This window comes from Marmota monax, unplaced genomic scaffold, assembly GCF_021218885.2.
Source record: "Marmota monax isolate L192 unplaced genomic scaffold, Marmota_monax_Labrador192_F-V1.1 WCK01_AAM20220418_F8-fsc00046, whole genome shotgun sequence".
In the NCBI taxonomy this organism is placed as follows: Eukaryota; Metazoa; Chordata; class Mammalia; order Rodentia; family Sciuridae; genus Marmota; species Marmota monax.
Window position 1 is genome coordinate 6,704,335 of NW_026692486.1, and position 21,412 is coordinate 6,725,746.

The window sequence follows — 21,412 nt, forward strand, 5'->3', positions numbered from 1 at the left end:
AACCTAGATGCCCTTCAATGGATGAATGGATAAATAAAATGTGGCATTTATACACAATGGAGTATTACTCTGCATTAAAAAATGACAAAATCATAGAATTTACAGGGAAATGGATGGCATTAGAGCAGATAATGCTAAGTGAAGCTAGCCAATCCCTAAAAAACAAATGCCAAATGTCTTCTTTGATATAAGGAGAGTAACTAAGAACAGAGTAGGGTCGAAGAGCATGAGAAGAAGATTAACATTAAACAGGGATGAGAGGTGGGAGGGAAAGGGAGAGAGAAGGGAAAGTGCATGGAAATGGAAGGAGACCCTCAGGGTTATACAAAAGTACATACAAGAGGAAGTGAGGGGAAGGGGAAAAATAATATAAGGGGGACAAACGAATGTCAGTAGAGGGGGCAGAGAGAGAAGAGGGGAGGGGAGGGGAGGGGAGGGGAGGGGGGATAGTAGAGGATAGGAAAGGCAGCAGAACACAACAGACACTAGTACGGCAATATGTAAATCAATGGATGTGTAACTGATGTGATTCTGCAATCTGTATATGGGGTAAAAATGGGAGCTCATAACCCACTTGAATCAAATTGTGAAATATGATATATCAAGAACTATGTAATGTTTTGAACAGCCAACAATAAAAAATTAAAAAATAAAAAATAAAAACCAAGCAATAAAAGAAAGTTTCTCTTTTAATTTAAAATCCATTCCAACTACTTCCCCTAACTAACCTTTTCTTTCCCATCTGCCCTTCGCCAATTTGCTAGTTTGATTGATCTCTTTCCAGTCTTTACAAAATGGTTTAGACAGCTAGGAGTTCACTTCAAATTTAACTCAAACATATTAAAGAAAAACAGCAAAGAAATATGTGGATAATAATTTCTTATCCTGAGAAAGAAACTCTCAAGGATAAATGATAAACTGATGAGAAGAAAAAAATTAAACAATCTTAAAACTACATTCATATCATTACCCCCATTTGTTCACACTGTCCCCCTGCCCAACACACCCATACACTCTTCATTTTACTTCTTAGCACTTTCAATAACCTGGCTTATGCTATATTGCCTACTTATTGTCTTTTTTCCCCTTATGAGATGATAAGCCCCATCAGAATAGGAACTTTGTTTGAATAGATTTTTATTTTCTTGGTTATTACTTAAAATATATAGATACTTGATAAATATTGTTAAACAAATAAGCTACAAATAAGATGTTTGGAGAATATAATTCTATGGTTAATTAAATGAAACTATATTTGTTGTAAAGGTTTCTAAAATGTCTGTAGCTATCATGGCCATATTTCAATTGTGATTGAGTTTCATATTCTTTCTTAGGTTCATAGTTCTATCATTTCTCATTATATAGTGTAATGTACAAGTCATAAGAATTAGAGTAAAATCCATACTGACTTCATGACTGACCCTGTTTTGAATAAATCTTCAATCTGAATGTGGTTTCTTATAATTGGCCAATTTCCCTGAAAAGCCTGTAAGTAAGTAAAATATATTGATCAATTGAGAACTGAAGTTAATTGGGTTTTTACTAAAATTTATTATACTGCCACAGAATAGGCACTCAATTAATATTGGTCAAACATGTAAACTCCAGTTAGTTAGAGTTATTTTGTTTTTAGTTTCTCAAAAACAATATTAAGTATGTGATATGCAATAGCATTAGAATCCATGAAGAGGACAAGTAAGCTATTTCAAAAGTGTCTCATATTCTTATTGTCTTCTTTTTCATTTTCCTTTCCCCTTTCCCTTCTTTTCTATTTTTTTTTCTTCATTTTCTTTCCTGACCAATTTAGTCTCAGACCATGAGGTATAGACAAGTGAGATAGGCATCCATGGGTGCATGGGAGAGGAGAGACTTGGCAGTGCATCTGAATGGGGATGGGAGAGTTGAGTAGCAATAGGATAGTGGTTAAATATAAGCAATTGATCAAATAAGTAAATATATTAAAGACAATGGAAGACAGATTTTTCATTTTCAGAGAAAATAATTACATATATGAAAATAGAGTCCCTGTGGACCTTTGTGATACTAGTTTACAAATGGAGGTATCAGGGTTTCATAAATATATATGTATATCCATATATAGATATATATGGATATACATATATAGATAGATATAGATAAATAGATAGATAGTAATATGTAGAAAGAAAGATAAATCTATCTATCTGTTATGGTTTAGATATAAGGCATCCCTCAAAAGCTTATGTGGAACATAATGCAAGAAGGCTTAGTGGTGAAATGATTGGGTTATGAGAGCCCTAACCTAATCAGTGCATTAATCCCCTGATAGGGATTAACTGAGGGGTAACTTCAGACTGGTAATGAGTGGCTGGAGAAGATGAGTCCCTGGGGGACTGCCTTTGGGGAGATAGATATATATATATATATATATATATATATATATATATATATATATATATATATATATATATATTTTTTTTTTTTTTTTTGACTAGGGATTGAACCCAGGGTGTTTAACCACTGATCCACATCCCCAGCCCTTTTTTGTATTTTATTTAGAGACAGGGTCTCCCTGAGTTGCTAAGTGCCTGGCTAAGTAGCTGAGGCTGGCTTTGAACTTGGGATCCTCCTGCCTTAGCTTTCCAAGCTGCTGAGATTATAGATGTATATTACCATGCCCGGCATGGGATATATATTTTGTATTTTGCAAATAGAGTCTTTCTGCTTCCTGGTGCCATGTTTCCAACTGCTTTCCTCTACCACACCCTTCCACCATGATATTTTGGTTCACTTGGATCCCCAAGCAACTGTCAGCCACGGATGGACTGATACTTCTGAAACCATGAACCCCCAGATAAACTTTTCCTCACCTAAAATTGTTCTTGTCAGGTCTTTGGTCACAGCAGAGAAAAAGTTGACTAAAACACAATCTACCTCTCTCTCTCTCTCTCTCTCTCTCTCTCTCTCTCTCTCTCTCTCTCTCCCTTTTTCCTTGTTTCTGTACCCTGAGAACACCCTTAAGACAATGGACACCAGATCTTGGTATCTAAATATCATTCTCAACAAAAGAAACTGGGACTCCTTGAAGACATCAGTAATACCAAGGCTTGGACATAAAAATTATAAAGTACATCAGGAATATCTTATTTTGCTAAAGTAGAGAAGTACTCAATCAATGCCAGGGCATGTCAAAAAAAAGTCAGATTTAAGAAGACCACCATGATCATATCTAAACAATCTGAAGATCGAAGTGGATAATAATTCTAACAACAGACGTATAGATTCAGCTTGATGAAACTGCAGCCATCTTGAGTCATAACCACCATGTTTGATTTAGAGAAACCTGTATTGGTTTCTCCTGCAGTTTCCTGGAATATTATAAATACATAAAACCATTATGAAGCTTTACTACCATACTGTGGCAACTGGAATGCTCCTTACTCTTTGATATTAGATTATGATAAATCAGGTATATTCAGGCTGGGTGGAGTCACTTTTGTTCTAACCAATATGTATGTCCCTACTGCTGACCCAACTGTTGGAGATCCACTTGGTATTGCTGCTGCCTAAGCGTTTGTCAATAAGTCTTCAATAAATTTCACTCTGTACTATTCTAAATCCAACTACTTCTCTTTCTTCAGTCTCAGGGCACCTTGGGGTAGGTATTCAGACATTTAGATGGGTTGTTCCAGAATGGCAGATTATAGCCCATTGAATAAAATAGATATCCATATGTCCAAACAGATATAAGGAAATTAATATAAAATGGTCTGGGGTTGCGGCTCAGCAGTAGAACGCTTGCCTCAAAAGTGGGAGACCCTGGTTTTGATCCTCAGCACCACATAAAAATAAATAAGTGAAATAAAGGTATTGTGTCCAACTACAACTAAAAAAGAAGCATTTTTTAAAAAAAGAAATAAATATAAAGTTAATGAACTTGCCCCCAAATACTTTTAAAAAGATGGAAAAAAAAAAAAAGCTATTTTACAGTGATTACCTTAATCAACATTGACATCAGAAGCAATGTTTCACTTGATAGAATGCAATTCAATGAATCATTTTTGCAATTTTTCTACCAAAAATAAATAACCTGAGTCTAATAATGAGAATGCCAGAGAAAAACCTAGAAAGAAGAAGCATCATGGGGCTGAGGTTGTGGCTCAGTGGCAGAGCGCCTGCCTTGTGTGTGCAAGGCCCTGAGTTCGATCCTCAGCACCACATAGACATAAATAAATAAAATAAAGGCATTGTGTCCATCTACAGCTAAAAAAAAAGAAGGAGCATCTTACAAATAACTCCTAATCTTCAAAGGTGTTAGAGTCATGAAAAATATGGAAAAACTAAGGAAATATTCTAGATTGAAAGACTAAAGATGTGTGATAAGTCTATACAATGCTAGACTGGATTCTTTTGCTATAAAGAATCTCTGGGACAAGTGGAAAAATTTGAATGGGACCTGAGGACAATATGATAATGTTGTATCAATGCTAATTTTCTGATATTTGTAGTTATGCTTCAGTTATAAAGGAAAATGTCCCTGTTTGTTCAAGTATTTAGGAATAATGGGTACCATGTCAAAAAAATCACTCTAATTCATGAAAAATGTTATTTAGACTGTAGTTGTATTATTTTTTGTAATTTGAGATTATTTCAAAATAAAAATTTTAAATATTTTCAAATTTGCTATTTTCCACGAAATGCCTTCATTTTACTAAAAAAAAATTAGGTTAACTTACAGAGAACTTTTTCCTATTGCACATTATTCATTTTTATAATGAAGTCTGCTATGGTCCAATTGTGTATGTCCTCCCAAAATTCACATATTGAATCCTTACCTCTGACATGAAAATATTAAGTTTTGGGACTTTTGGTAGGTGACATCATGAAAGTGAAGCCCTAATAAATGAGATTAGCCATTTTATAAAGAGAGATCCCTTGCACTTTCTACCATGTGAGGTTAGTGAGAGAAAAGCTTTGTCCATGAGGAAGTGGGCCCTCCCAGACACTGAATCTGCAGGTCCTTTCTCTTAGACTTCTTAGTCTTCAGAATGTAAGAAACAAATATGTATTGACTATAAGATACCCATTTGATGGTATTTCCTTATAGAAGCCAGAATAGTCCAAGACATAAAAAGTATAGAATGCAGAAAGAACTTTTTTTTAAAATAAAGGGTTATAATAAGTGTTTTTTTTTAAAAAGTCCTTATACTTTGTGGTAATTCCTATTTAAATAATTATGAACTCTCAGAGGTTTGGTATTGATGGTTGTAGTAATGTTTTCTGTTTCATCTTATCTTATTTTAAAGGCCTTTTCATATATTTCCTTCAAGAAGAAGAGGCTGAATATCTACAATAGATATTAAAATAGCAATGAATATTATCTAAACAGAAAATTGACACTTCCCTAAAGGCAGAAAACTTAGTAGAAATAATAATGTGAACAGGTAGCATCTTGTATTTACTTTTATTGCTAAAGTGCAACTATTTTCAATAACAGGAAAGAACCAGGTGAGGTGGCATATGCTTCTAGTCCCAGCTACTCAGGAGACTGAAGCAGGAAGATCTTAAGCACAGGAGTTCCGGGGCAGCCTGGGCAGCATAGCAAGATGCCATTTCAAAACACAGAAACAAAAGCAAATAACATGGCAAATAATAGACTCTCTGTCGGTTGTGAACTTTTAAGTCAATTCTTGTCTTTAATAGCTATTTAGTTGGTCAATTAAGTAATAATTTCCATTAAACCAAACACCTGAAATATCTGGAAGGTTGTCATTGTGACTCCGATTACTAGCAAGGTATTTCAGAGGTTGACTATTCTTCCATATAGGTAGACAATCATGTTTGGAGGAGACTATCTTTTGAATATGCCTTTGAATATTTGTGAGAGAATACTCTTTATTTTATTATAGAATTGAGTTGTAGTAGGATGGATTTGGAATGTAACTGGTGAGAGTGAAGGGGGCCAGGGTTATCTGGCTGGCCTATCATAGAAAAGATTTTACCCCGTGACTAAATATTGTGGCAGTGTGCTGATAGAAATCCAGAAATAATAATAATCCTTCTTGGACTTCATGAACACTTTCTTAACATGAGAAAAGTTGACCTTCACAAATATTATGGGTTGGAGAAATTTATAGTGTTTATTTAAGAAAACCCTCAGGCGAGGCATGGTGGTGCTCACCTGTCATCCCAGCTACTCAGGAGGCTGAGGCAGGTGGGCCTAGGAGCCAGTCTGGTCAACTTAGCGAAACTGTGTCTCTAAATAATAGAAAGTGGGCTGGGGGTGTAGTGCAGTGTTAGAGTGCTTGACTAGCATGTGCAAGGCAATGGGTTCAATCCCCAGTAATTCCCATCCAAAAGAAAATAAACACTCAGAATTCCACATTGCTGAAGACTAATTAGTCTAAGATCAGTAATACAATGCAATGGGTTCAAAATCTAACTTTTCTGCTTTATAGCTTTGGGAGGAAGCAAATTATTTAATCTGTTTGTTCTTCATATGTAAAAGAGATAATAATAGCACCCAAATTATAGAATTACTATGAGCATTAAGTGAGACATTTCAATTGCTTAAAGTAGTACCTGGGACATAAGGAAACACTAATTGCTAGCTAATATTATAATTATTGGAGATCAGGAACAGTAGAAAAATCAAGCAAAAATAGAAGCTGCAATAAGAAATCTAGTGATTTTGTAGAACACATTTTGATCATTCCTTGAATAAACCATCTTATATGTACCTAATGTACTGATATGTACCCAACACATAATTAGGGCCCACAAGTACTTTTTGCTTAAATTCATCTGTATAAATGGGGATGATAGTAGTATTCCTCACAGCATTGTTATAGGATTTAATTATAAAAATTCTTAGCAATTTTCCTGACAACTAATAAGCACTCAAAACACTAGTTGTTTTACTATTCCTAATTATATTATTATCATTACAATATAATAAGCACAGAGTTTGAGAGATACATATGAGGGCATAATTACAATTAGAACAGAGGAGCAAATATTTCCTTTTTAGGAATGTATACAGTTTTCCAGAGAAGAGGGAAAGAACATTCATGGATTCACAATGTGCTTTACTTAAACTGGACTTGTTTCCAAAAAGTCACTGGGTCCAAATTATTTCACTGAGAAACTGCTTTTGATATGACCATATCCCCACAGACTAATCAATCAACAAGTAATTGAGCTGAATGCAGTGGTGCACACCTGTAATCCCAGCAAAGAAAGGCTGAGGCAGGAGCATTGCAAATTCAAGGCTAGCCTGGGCAATTTAGCAAAACCCTGTTTCAAAATTAAAAAAATAAAAAGATTGAGATGTAGCTCATTTGTAGTGCGCCCCTGATACAATCCCTAGTCCTGCCTAAAGAAAAACAAACAAACAAACAGAAAAGGTAATTGAGCACCAAATCTATGAAATATGCAGAAGAAGTATAGACTGCCTCCTTTCTTATATTCACATTCTCTTCTTCAGCATTTTTGAGGTCAACATCTCCCTAACTGCAGTCCGCATCACCACGCCATAACTACTAGGCAACATAGCCTAGTTCTCTAATGCCTGCTGCATCAAGCCCAAATAATTCTGTCTAGTTTTAAGAATCCTCTTCAGTCTTGCAGTTGGAATATGGCATATGGCATAAGTACAAACATTACCTTGAACTTGTTAAAAGATATCAAAAACTTCAATGCAGATCTAGTTAATTAGAATCTTCATTCTAACAAGATCCCCAGGTTTGTAAATTAAAGTTTGAGAAGTTCTTCTTTACAATATTCATTAATCTAAACTAAACAAAACCACTAACTTCCCACACAATATACAGTGTCATCAGGAACAGTTGGGCTGGGCATAGCATAATTATAGAGGGCCTGCCTAATATGCACAAGGCCTTGAATCCCATCCTGAGCACTGCAGAATTACATCTTTTCACTAATTTTTCTGCATCCAAAGCAATTCCTCTATTTATGCTCTTAACTATGATGAAAATACCCTATTTCCTTCCCACTAACTCTTTAAATCTCCTCCTTTGAAGACTAATAAAAAGTTTCAGATCTTCCATGAAATTAAGACCATTTCAAATGACTGAACTCACACAGCCCTACCTCCATACTGGGGATTGAACCCAGAGATGCTGCTTAACCACTGACATTTATTCTCAGTCCTTTTTAAATTTGAGACAGGATCTCATTAAATTCCTTAGGGCCTCGCTAAATTGCTGAGGCTGGCTTTGAACTTGTGATCCTCCTGCCTCAGCCTACCAAGCCACTGGGATTACAGGAGTATGTCACAAAACCCAGATCAAGAAACACCTTGTTCTTTTTCTCCTGTGATAAATGACACCATTCTTGCTGAAAACTTCTTGAATTGCATCAACACCATTTCATACTTTTTGTTGTTCATTCATTATTCATCCAATAAAAGTTTTCTGAATGCTTATTATTATTTATCAGACACTGTTGCATTGGCCACAGTACAAATAAAAAAGCAGAATTTTTGTACTTTTGGTCAGCTCATAATCAGAGCCACAAAACATAAATAGAGTTATCTTACATTTCACAGGCAGAATGTACAAGTGGGTAGATGTGTAGGTAGAGAGGGCTATGTTAGATTAAACCACAAAAAAGGTGCTTTTTGTTAAAACTACTTAAATGAAATAATACTGATGAAATATATTTGTGGTGTGAAACAGATTAAATCTTTCAATCGATAGGGACAAAACAAAGAAATATCATGCTTTAATTTTTTTTCATGTTTATTTTACCTCCTATAGAGGATCATAAGTATCTTTAATAGGCCAGCAAATGTCTGTTTTTATTCATTCAACAAATACTATCATTAAAAATAACTCCCATTTGTCCTTTTCCAATTCCTTGGGTTTTAGACATGGTAGGCACTAAATAAATACCTGTTGATCGAAGATGGTCTTTGATCTCAGGTTGGGGACCAGGTTTACACACATGGGAAGACCATTGCACAAATGCAGCTCTTCCTCCTGCTGTTATTCAGGACATGAGGAAGCAGTCATGAATGTGCAGTGACACTTTGGTTTAGTAATAGCATCTTTGGGATCAAACGTTTCTGCGGGGTGCCATGGAAGTTTCTGTTTCTCTATAGGTAATGTTTGTGTTCACCAGAGACTCTGTTAGAACATAGCCAACCAAATGGGATTGGCTAGTAAAAGCTTTTGTGGGTGAGCATTTTGGAAACAAGTTTCAAGACCATTTGCTTCGCAAAACCTCAGCAAAAGGAATTTTCACCAACATAAGTTATGTAAAGGTTTGATTTGAAAGGGTCAGGAAGGGCAGAGAAGATAAAGTTCTTAAGGAAGTATGGAACATTCCATATTCTTTAATGGTAAAAGTAAAAGTAAACTCTTCGGGTTATTGCAAAACCACCCCTCAGATCTTTTGGTAGAAACAGATGCTGCTGGTAAACAGCCATTCTTCAAATATCTCATGCTCCAAGCAATAGCACCAGAGTAAAGAAGATTAAGGATTATGCAAGAACTTTGGTGAGCCCACTGGCTCCTTCAAAGTGGAGTCACACAAGGAAACTTCAAAACCAAACTAAATAAAAACACTATTTCCAAAATAACATAAATTGAAACTTTACAGGATCTGATGTTACATGAATAGTATTCATTGCTTTGACTTAAGAATCAGGAATTTCTTTATATTTGTAATCTTCAACTTAGTTACAAATTATTCAGTGATCTTGGTGAAGACGAGCATTCACATCATGTGTAATTTTCTCTTCAACTTTTAATTTCTCTGGATACAGACGAAAAATTTTGGACTTTTAATTGAGCAATTATTACTTCTTAAGTGAATATAAAGTTGGAGGATAGGGCTGGGGATGTGGCTCAAGCGGTAGCGTGCTCGCCTGGCATGCATGCGGCCCGGGTTCGATTCTCAGCACCACATACAAACAAAGATGTGTCTGTGATAACTAAAAATATATATCAAAAAATGTCTCTCTTTCTCTCTCTTAAAAAAATTAAAAAATAAAAAATAAATAAAGTTGGAGGATATTGCCGAAATCTCCCTTTCATCCAGAGAACAAGTCTAACACAGGCAGTGCATTGTCTGGCAGCACCCCAGCCCTAGGTGGAAGAGCCAATCAAGACTGGAAGGGGGGGTTGGGGATGTGGCTCAAGCCCTCACCTGGCATGTGTGCGGCCTGGGTTCGAACCTCAGCACCACATACAAAGATGTTGTGTCCGCCGAAAACTTAAAAATAAGTATTAAAAAAAAAAAAGACTGAAAGGGGAACGAATTCTTCACCTCCTGTCACTCCCTGGCATCTACTGAGCTCCTGAACTAGTGCCAACTAGGTCCGATTTACATGTCTCCTTGGAGGTTTTAGATAACTCTTCACTAAGAACTGTTTGTTTTTCTCATTTAGACTGTTTCTCCAGAGTAGGATTTGCAAGCTTGCTGCTGAATACGCTGTTGCAGATCATTGCTAGTTTTCGTCCTGACCGAAAGCACTTGGTATTTGAAAAAATTCATTAAGAAGTGACTCATTTTACCTCCCAGATCTAAGTTTGTGGAGGGGCTCTAACACATCTTGGACTCCAGCAACAGAAAATAAAGAGTTCATATGCAAATATTCATACAAAATGCCCACACAGGAACTTGCTGCTTTGTGGCTTGTGTCATTATTTAAGCAATTCTAATTGAGTGTTTCTTTGCAGAGAGCTGGAATCCACTTCTCTAGAACTTCTATCAGTTGCCTTAGTTTTCTAAGACTCTCTCTGTTTTTTTTTTTTCCCCAAACATTTGAAGATAGGTTCAATGCTTCTTCTCAAGGTATAGGTTTCACTTTTAATTTAAATACATCTTATTCCATCAGTTTCTCCTGAGGTTATATACCTTCCAAACTTTATCATTAATGAGAAGTTGGTTTTGCAATAACTACATTTTGAACACAGTTTCTACTAATACTGAGCTCAATTAAAGTTAAAAATATGTAAAATTTAGCTGGGCATGGTGGAATATATATGTGTGTGTGTATATTCATGACTTGTATTTTAAATAATATTTTTATACTTGATTAAGTTTTTTTAAAAATATTTTTAGGTGTTAATGAACCTTTATTTTATTCATTTATTCATATATGGTGCTGAGAATTGAACCCAGTGCCTCACACATGCTAGGAAGCGCTCTACCACTGAGTTATAACCCAAGCCCTTGATTAAGTTTTGATTGCTATGTTTAGTCGTCTGTAATACATAAAATACAGAAATTGCTTTTGAGATATCAGATTGGTAAATTCAGCTACAGAAAGCATCTTTTTGGTGCCTCCATTAATGGAAATTTTACTAGACACTACTAAGTGCTGACTAAAAAAACATGCTAAAATATTACTTTTAGCTACTGATATAAAACTTCTTGCCAGAGATGCATCACAACTTCAAGACAAAATGTTTGTTATCTAAATATAAGTCTTAGCACAAAATAAAATTGTTAGGAACATCTTAGATCACTTGGCTACAAAATTTTTAAAATTTTATTATACAATACCAAATTAAAATATAGTAATAATTTGAAAGATTTCAATCATTTATGAAAATGTAATTAACCAACACTAAAAATCAGAATGGATGACCCTTTAAGCTGGGCACAGTGGTAAATGCCTGTAATCCCAGCAACTTGGAAGGCTGAGACAGAAGGATTGCAAACTCAAAGCCAGTCTCAGCAATTTAGGGAGGCCCTAGCAATTTAGCAAGACCCCCAAACCCTGTCTCAAAATAAACACAAAAAGGGGATGTGACTCAGTCCTTAAACATACCCCTAGGTTCAATCCCCAGTGCCAAAAAAGAAAAAAAAAATGAATATCCTTCCAATACTCCTTATACATTTACATAAATAATTCCTTATATGCCAGTTTTTCAAGTCCTCTGCAAAATGCTAAAGTGATGATTCATCCAACAATGTAGATGGTTAATAATAACCCAAACGACATCAACAATTTAATGCATTATGCTTTCACTTCTCATTAAAATTGTTGTATTACTGAAGCTGATCAAATTTTGTTCATGCTTAGCCCTCCATTTAACTCTGATATTCTATATTTTTCCTCCTATATCAGATTTTGCTTTGTTTTTAATTATCTTCCTTCTTTCTCTTACCTGTATTCAAGAAATAGGAAAAGAATTTTGTCAGTCCAAGGTATGCTCAGATAAAAGGCAAATTATTCAACAGACTTGTTGAAGAGGGTTGACATTTAAACATGAGAGGCTGTTTCCTATATTCGTCACTTTCCTATTGAGGTCAGGTGATGCATGATAGTGACTGGCTGAAGTGTTTCAAATAATTTTTAAAAAAACCTTCTAAAAAATGGAATGGTGGCAAAAATAACATTAAAAAAATAATAATGAGCTAGGCATAGTGGCACATGCTTCTAATCCCAGCTACTTGGGAAGCCAAGGTAGAAGATCACAAATTCAAGGACTGCCTGAGCAAATTAGGGGGACCCTGTCTCAAAAAATAAAATAAAAATGCTGGGGATGTAGCTGAGGGATAGAGCACTTGCCTAACATGCCTGAGGCCCTGGATTTCATCACTAGTACCAAAGTATGGGGATTAAAACAAATGAGATAGGAGTCCAAACATATATCCAATCAAGTCTTATACTTGTCTAATAGTTATAAGCCTCTCTGAAAATATTTATACCTGTAGGTTGAGGCAAGTTACCTATTCAGTTGTAAGGGGTGTTATCAGATTCATCAGGACTTGGTTGTGAATTTGACTACACAGTTTTGGCTCATAGAAAAATGAGGAGGAAATATCTGATTAAAGTATGCATTGCTGCTGAGGCAACTGAATGTTGCCATAGCAATTCAGATGAAATGTGCAAGAAGTGAGATAATTAAATCTAACCCCTTTAGTAGTTTTGACAGTCAATGCACTGCCAATAGGAAAAGTTATCTACAGTATTAAGATAAAACACATTCCACATGGAAAGTCTCCTTACTAGTATTTTGTTGTTCTTTTTCTAAATGCATTGCTTTAGGTGTCTAATTTGAATGTTCTCTTTTAATAATCAAATGCAGTTTTGACCTTGGTCTGCAACTGCCTGGGATTTCTGCTGGTTTATTGTATCGTGTGAGCAGACATCTATAAAATATATCCATTTTGACCCTCTAGTTCTTGGAAAAAACTATACTAAATTTTAGCCAAAGCTGGCACATTTGAGCTTAGAATTCAATAATATCTAGAACGTGCTGCCCTCTTCAGGAGCTGCTGCTTAAAAATGCTTTTTTTTTTTTTTTTTTTTTTTTTTAGCAGTTGAAACTATGAGCAGTAATATCAAAAGTTCTATTAATAATTTTTATAAATGAGTAGCAAATATATTTCTAAATTTAAATTATTTCCTTTAAAAGCTTGCACTAAAATTAATAATACGAAATTTTGAAATAAATATGAATATTTGTGATTAAATACAAAATAATAATTTCCTTAAAAGAACTACTTTCATAAGAGAGAGCTGCTTTCTTGAACCATTACAGATTTTGGATTTCCATATTTTTTACTATCCAAATGTTTATTTAACAGTAAGTGTGTATAATAAAATATTTTCTGTGAAAAAAAATCTAAGTAGGACACTCTTTAAATCCTAATTTTACTTTCCAGCCAATAGTGTTTAAAAACTTTGTGAACACTAGTGTTGCAGTTTGAAATTTTAGTTTTTATTTACATAATATTATCATTTTAAGAGTAATGACTTAAAACATACATTAGAACATAATTTTTATTGAAGGTTATCTTACTAGAAAAATATTTTTAAGGTCTGAAACATCATTATCTGGAAAATCTAAGCAAAACTCTTTTATACATATGTTATCTACTAAAATTTACGTAGCCATTATGTAGTTTTGACAAACAGATATAAACTCAGGGTATTTTTTCTAGATTATGTTTATGATACTTAAAAAAGGGGAGAGGACAGAAAATAACCAACGTCTTATAACACACCCTATAATGACTCCTTATGTTATAACTACTAAGACAAATAAAAGTTATTTTATACTAATAAGTAAAAATAAAAGTAAATGTTTATTTAAAAATTTAAAGAGCACAATAAATTCAAGAGCCAATATCTTTTCAAAAAACAATTTTATTCTAATTCTTATGTGATATTATTAGAACCTTGTATTTAACAGAAAAAAAAAAGTAAATAGTTTCTTCTTATGAAAAAGAGGAGCATGGAATTCAAATTTTGTTTCCCAGCTCCTACTTCTGATTTTCAGGTCAAGATTCCAGACAAAAATTTATTTATATTTAAGTGATATAATGGTCATTAATATTGACTTCAGGAAACTAAGACGTCCCCCCATTTTCCCTTAAAGAATTTTAGGTGTAGCTGTCCTATATGTATCAATGAAAAACTCAACTAGGTGAAAGGGTAATGAAGAAAAAAACACTGACAATTTTTTTCTTAATCCTGTAATATTTGTTTTGCAGAAAATAAAATGTTTTATTCTGTATTCAAAAGTACTTACCATAACAATTGTTTAATCCTAAGATAGCTCTGTCCAAGGACATGTAATACATGTTCAAGAATTCTTAGGACACTGATTTGTGTTTTCTGCAATAGATTTACTCCATTTTTGTTTTGCTCCTGAAGCATTACATTGGGCAGTTAGGATCCCTGTGGATGGAGGCATAATAAATAATAATATTTTCTTTGCTTTCCAGGGTATTTATGGCACAATGATAAATTTCATCTTTCCCAGAATGGTAAGTAAAGAGCTCTTTCTATATTTGATACTACCAAAAACAAACAGGAAAAAGTGGACTGGAATAACATAAGTAGAGTATCATTTACTAAATATATTGAATGATCTGATAATTATAAGGCAGCTTATACTTTTTTAAAGAAACGAATGCTGCATTCAAATCCTGTAAACATTCCACAGTCCTCACCAAATATGCTGCAGGCTCTTCAAAGGGAATATAAGGTTTTGCTTTCTCTATTGAATTTCAGGCAAACATAGTATATTCAACATTTTGTTTCCTGGAGTAATTTACTTTAAAATATATTCAGATATAGAAATAAATGTGGTTTACATTCTGTGAGAAGAAAGAGAAGGCATATCTGTGATACATGTCGAGAGTGGATAAGAGTCCTTTGGAATTTTTACTGTTACATAAAAACTGATTGTAATTTATGTTTGACCAGGGCTTTGCACATCAGTGAACTTAAAAATGCCTATTTTCTAAAAGCATATATCATAACAATTCCTAGGCAAGTTAGCTACTGTCTGATTTTGTTTATACACATAATTTGTTGCCTCTATGTTATGTTTTGATGACATAAAAGGTAATACTTAGTTTTAGTTTTGATCATAAGCTCTATACAATCCAGATTATAATAAAAACTAATCTTATTTAATAGAAAAGGTCAATGTAAAATATTTCTCAGCAAGTTATTACTGTATCTGAAATAGTACCCCACCCCCTGCCTCTAGTGGTTCTTAAGTACTTTCTATAAAAAGAAGGAATTTCTTTTTTGGAGGGTTTGGAGATTGAATCCAGAGCCTCAGACATGCTGGGCAAACCCTCTACCACTGACCTACATCCCCAGCCCAGGAATTTCTCACTGTAGAAAAATATCACTTTTCAATAAACCAATCATCACCAACTGTTATATTAGAGAAAAAGCAAAGCAAAAAAAAACAAACAAACAAACAAACAAACAAAACACATAATATGTTGTATGCTTGTGTACACAGGGGAAAAAAGAGTTGGTATTATATTGTTAGCATAGAAAAAAAACTCAAATGACACACCAAAAAGTGGGAATATCAGTAGTTGAATCTTCTTCATTCTTCATTTTCTGAATTTCCTATAATAAATATGTATGATTTTTAAATCAGAACAAAAGCATTATTTAAATAACAACTATTCAAAAAGTATGCTTATTATTAGATATGTATATTTAAATTGAGAAATACTGCTTTGTGCCCACTGCATAAACAAAATGATCTCACATAATTAAAAGAAAAAAGAAAAACCTTCTACCTCCAGGAAGATCTAAAAATATATATGAAGATTAATTGGGTAAAAATTATATTTTTTTAAAAAAGCACTAAAAGGGAGAAAAAAAAAGCTGTCATTTAAAAAAAAATGTTTTATTCTGGTTAAAAATGTGTATCTATAGTTCAAGTATATCAGTGTGGAAATTAGATACTTGGATTCACATTGGCTTTCAGTATGTTATAATTTGGCATTTTATTTATTTTTTTTTCTGCAAGAAAAAAGGATCTAACACAGAAAAGTTTAAAGTAGGAAGGTGAAATTTTAAAAATTAATTTATACTTTAAGTTAGATGACCTATTTAAGACTAACAGAAAATGTCCATCTAAACTATGCTGTGTAATTTGCCCATCTTAAACAATAGTTGGGCCAGGTGTAGTGGTAGAGTACTTTCCTAGCATGTGCAAGGCCCTGGGTTCAATCCCTAGCACTGCAAAAAAAAAAAAAAAAAAAAAAGTGAAATCATTAGACATTTGTTGTGGCCCATTCCTGTAATCCTGCTACTTGGAAAGCTGAGGCGGGAGGATCACAAGTTCCAGACCAGTCTGGACAATTTAGCAAGACCCTGTCTCAAAATTAAAAAAAAGAGGGCTATGGGCTACAGACAGGGAAAAACAAAAACTTACTCTACATTGTATAAAACAATATGGTAAGAGATTTAGAGTCACCAGCATAAAAAAGTATTAATGAGTTAAGGAGTAAATTTCATTCATTTGTAAAATTTACTTAAGTGAAAGTCTCATCCAAATTATATTTTATAAATAAGAACTTATAGAGTCATTCTATATTACTATTTTTAAAATGCATCCAAAAATTCAACCTGAGTTTTCTCCCCTGATTGGGGATGAGAGAGGATTGCAAATTGTGTCCAGACAAAATAAAGCACCAATTTATATGTGGAAATTGTAAAACTTTTAATGGGAAATATTGGGGAATCAAACATTTTAGTTCATAATTTCTGTTTTTGCATATATTTTATAAATCTTCAATATAGTTTATATATCAAGACATTTTAGAAAGAAATAAACAAAATGAGCCGCTTTATCAATAACCAGGAATGATTCAAGGTAAGGTGACAAATTATTAGGTAAATAAAATATCCAGTCACTTGAACTATTTTCTTTCTGATGTGTAAGTGTGAATTTAAGCAAGCAGCCAAAGTTTTAAGTTTTATGTGAAGTGAATTGAAATGTAACTATGTGATTTATTGACATTTATCTATTAAAACTGAATTTTAAAACAGAATAATCTTCAGCATTCCAATTTTTTCTAAAAGATTAGTGGTAAATGCCAAATATTAAAGAGCCAGGCATGGTAGTACACACCTATAATCCAAAAGGCTTTGTTTGGGAGGGTAAGGCAGGAGGATCCCAAATTCAAGGCCAGCCTCAGCAATTTAGCAAGCACCTGAGTTCAATCCGTGGTACCAAAAATAAAATAAAGAAAAGCTTACCAAGTTATTAATCTGTATTTTAACAAAATAGATCTTCCCTCTCATTTCTAATTCTGAATGTGTTTAGTGAACAAAGGTTGAATGTGCATTTCTGCGAACAGTCTAATTTTCAACCAACATTAATATACTTTATTTTTGAGAATGTTAATACAATTTTATTACCTTCTTTCATTAATAACAAAAGTTCCACACTGTAGTCAACTATAGCCAATGGCCATTTTGTCATTTATCTTTTAAAATTCCACCACTGTTTGCTACCATGATAGGTCGGATGATAGTAATATAAAGCATTGCTAACTGGCCAACTGGTTGATAATTTCCAAGATTTTGAGAATAAGCAGACAAAACAGTCATCTCCTTTACCTTCAATTAAAATTGCATGCAATTATTTCTGTAGATTATAGATCTCTTTGGGGATTTCCAAATTCATATAAGTTTTTGGTTCATTTCACAGGAATAATATTCATCTTAATTAGCAAAACACAATTGATGGGCTTTTTACAAGAGGGAGTTCAGTATGTGCACTGATTATTGCCACTAGATTATCTGTTTTTGTTTGTTTGTTTTTATTGTTGTTTTTTAAACAACAACAAAAAGCCCTGTTTTAAAGCTGGTGACTACAGCCAGGCCTGGAAGTACACAACCGTGAATTAGGAAGCTGAGGCAAGAGGATCACAAGTTTGAAGCCATTCTCTGCAACCTGGTGAGACTCTGTCTCAAAAGTAAAAAAGGCTGCACTGTATCTCAGTGGTAGAGCATCACTGGGTTGAAAACGAGGTAAATAAACACATGCATACACCAATATATTATTAGTCAAAGTATTGGATTATGTTATCTGTTTAGTAGCCATTTTGCTTTCGAACACAGGATGTTTTGATGAGTGGTTGGCCCATTTTATTTTAACTTCCTAACTTTCCTAAGCAACATCCTAATTTGCCTTCTGAAATAATTTATTAGCATTTTATATTGGTTCAAATAAATAAAAATCTTGTTTAATTGATAAAAGGACATTTCTGTTCTGTTATTTAATTCTAATACATAATTTCTAGGGTTAAAATATTTCCTTGAAAATTTTTAGTATTTAATAGCTAAAAAATAAAATTTATGGGCTGGGGATGTGGCTCAAGCGGTAGCAAGCTCGCCTGGCATGCGTGCAGCCTGGGTTTGATCCTCAGCACCACATACAAACAAAGATGTTGTGTCTACCGAAAACTAAAAAATAATATTAAAACTCTCTCTCTCTCTCCCCCTCTCAAAAATAAATAAATAAATAATAAATAAATTAATAAATAAAATAAAATTTATGCAGGGCATGGTGGCATATACCTATAATCCTAGCGACTCAGAGGCTAAGGCAGAAAGATTTCAAGTTTGAGGCCAGCCTCAGCAATTTAGTAAGTCCCTAAGTAACTTAGCAAGATCCTATCTCAAAGTAAAAAACAAAAAAGAGTTGGGTACAGCACCCCTCGGATCAATACCACTAATAATAATAATAATGATGAGGAGGATGATGATAAAATTTCTAATACATATATAAGAAATAAATCACAAATATCTGTGTGTTGACAGTTCAAAAAGAAAACAACACTATGATGATCTCTTAAGTCCTCTGTGTGCCCTTATATAATTCTTTAACCCTCTTCAATCAGAGATAAACATTATTCTGAATTTTTTCTATCCCTTTCTTTTTTTTTTTTATAATTTTACCTCATATATTTGTATCCCAAAATATACAATTGTTTGGTTTAAATGTTTTTCAACAACAAGATGTAAATAAAACTTGCACTTATTTGTCTTTGATTTTTCCTAATTATCCCTAGGATCTTAAGTTTCAACCCCCTCAGCACATCTTTAATTCATTAGTTTACATTGTTGTATAGTATTTTACTGCCTTAACATTGTTCATATGTGGTGCTGAGAATTGAACCCAGTGCCTCACACATGCTAGGCAAATGCTCTACCACTGAACTACAATCTCAGCCTAAGCCCTAAATTTTCTTCTTAATTTGCCTAATTAATTTGTATTTTCTATGGGATTTCTCTTAAAAGCAATCATATGTTCTGTATAATCAGTCTTATTTTTTTCTAGTCTTTGTACTTTCTTTCCTCTCTCTCTCTCTCTCTCTCTCTCTCCCCATCTTTTCCTATGTTGTATAGAAATGATGGTGGATAACTTTTTCTTTTCCTAATTTTTATAAGGAAATGCTTTGAACATTTTGCAATGAAGTAACAGGAATTTAATAGATATCTTTTATCAGCTTAGGGAATTTTCTTTTTAATTTTGTTTTCAGTTTTTATCTTTAATGAAAGTCGAATTTTACAAAATGTTTTTACTACATTGATTTGTAGGATAATATCATTTTCCTCACAAAATGCTGCAGAGCACTAAAACTTCTTTCACCTTAAGGACATTTACTGAATGGGCATTTTGGCTTTGATGTCCTCGCTGGCAAAGGGGGAAAGTCACAAAGCCTAGGACTTAGTTCTGTGATACAATATGTATAAACCATTGTCCATATACCCAATCTGAAAACACACCCATCCCATAGAGGAAAGCAAATAAAATAACAAATCTTAAGTGTGTGACTAAAGAAGAAAAAAAAATCGTGATCATAAATGCCAGAATATATGTCAGTGATTAAGTGCTTGCTTAGCATGCAGGAGACCCAGTACTACAGTAAATAAATACATGTATACACCAAACCTACCTACATTCACATGATCTCAGTGGTCTCAAGACTACCAGGTAAGAATTTAGTTTAGGGGTTTGGGGCTATAACTCAGTGTTAAAGTGCTTACCTAGCCAGTGCAAGGCCCTGGGTTAGATCCCCAGCAAGATAAAACAAACAAGTAACAACAAAAGAATTTAGTTTTCACTGGTACCCAGTAGTGCCTTTTGAAACCAAAGAAAATCCTTTCCAGAGATTCCAGCTTTATCCCATCTCTCTAGGAATTCCCACAGGGTAAGCCCACAGTCAGAACACAGAGATACACTGGGGGCAAAAGGGGACAAGAATTAACTGAAGGGGAGCTATAATTAACTGAAAAAAAGATAAAAAGAAGAATCAGAGTCATAAGGATTTCACATGTTGGGATTCTTTCATTTTTATTTATCCTTTTTCTTCTTCTTCTTTTTTTTTTTAATTCTCAATCCTTGTTGCACATGAAACTATATTTAGATATATCTTTTTGCATTAAATTTCATATTAATTAACATAAATACTTGGGAATAAAGTTAGAAATTCATAATATAGTCAAGTTTAACCTGTAAACTAAACCTAGGTACAAAAAAAAATGGATTTTGATTATGACACTTATCTACCAAGCTACAAACAAGTAACAAAATACTATATCACATTTAAAAATAGTAAAACATAGCCGGCTCAGTGGTATACACCTGAAAACCACCTCGAGAGGCTGAGGCAGGAGAATCGCAACTACAACAGAAGCCTAGGCAATTTAGCAAGACCCTGTCTCAAAAATAAAATAAGAAGCTGGGCACGGTGGCACACACCTGTAATCACAGCAGCTCCCACTGCTAAAACAGGAAAATAGCTGGTTCAAAGCCAGCTTCAGCAAAGGTGAGGTGAGGTGCTAAGCAACTCAGTGAGACCCTGTTTCTAATTAAATACAAAATAGGGCTGGGGATGTGGCCCTGTGGTCGAGTACCCCTGAGTTTAATCCCCGGAACCAAAAATTAAAAAACTAAATTAAAATAAGAAGGTCTAGGGATGTAGCTCAGAGGCAGAGCACTTACCTAGCAGATACAAGGCCCTGGATTCTATCCCCAGCACAGCTAATCATCCCGCCACCCTAAACCATATATATTTGTATTTTGAGGCCTGTTACAATAGAATCTTTTTTCAAACTTTACTATTTTTGTAGACAGAAAACATTTACCTAAACGTTCAAAATTATGAGTACATT

The 21,412-nt window shown here is 33.9% G+C and overlaps 1 protein-coding gene across 34 annotated transcripts in view; it reads left to right on the plus strand.

Annotated features, from left to right (window-relative positions):
- The window catches only part of Adgrl2 (adhesion G protein-coupled receptor L2), a 644,234-nt gene that overhangs the window by 405,588 nt on the left and 217,234 nt on the right, over positions 1-21,412 (plus strand). For all 34 annotated transcript variants that reach the window (XM_058578970.1, XM_058578973.1, XM_058578972.1 and 31 more), the window contains one exon: positions 14,692-14,733. The gene's annotated coding sequence lies outside the window, so the exon portion shown is untranslated. The remainder of the gene's footprint in view (positions 1-14,691; positions 14,734-21,412) is intronic.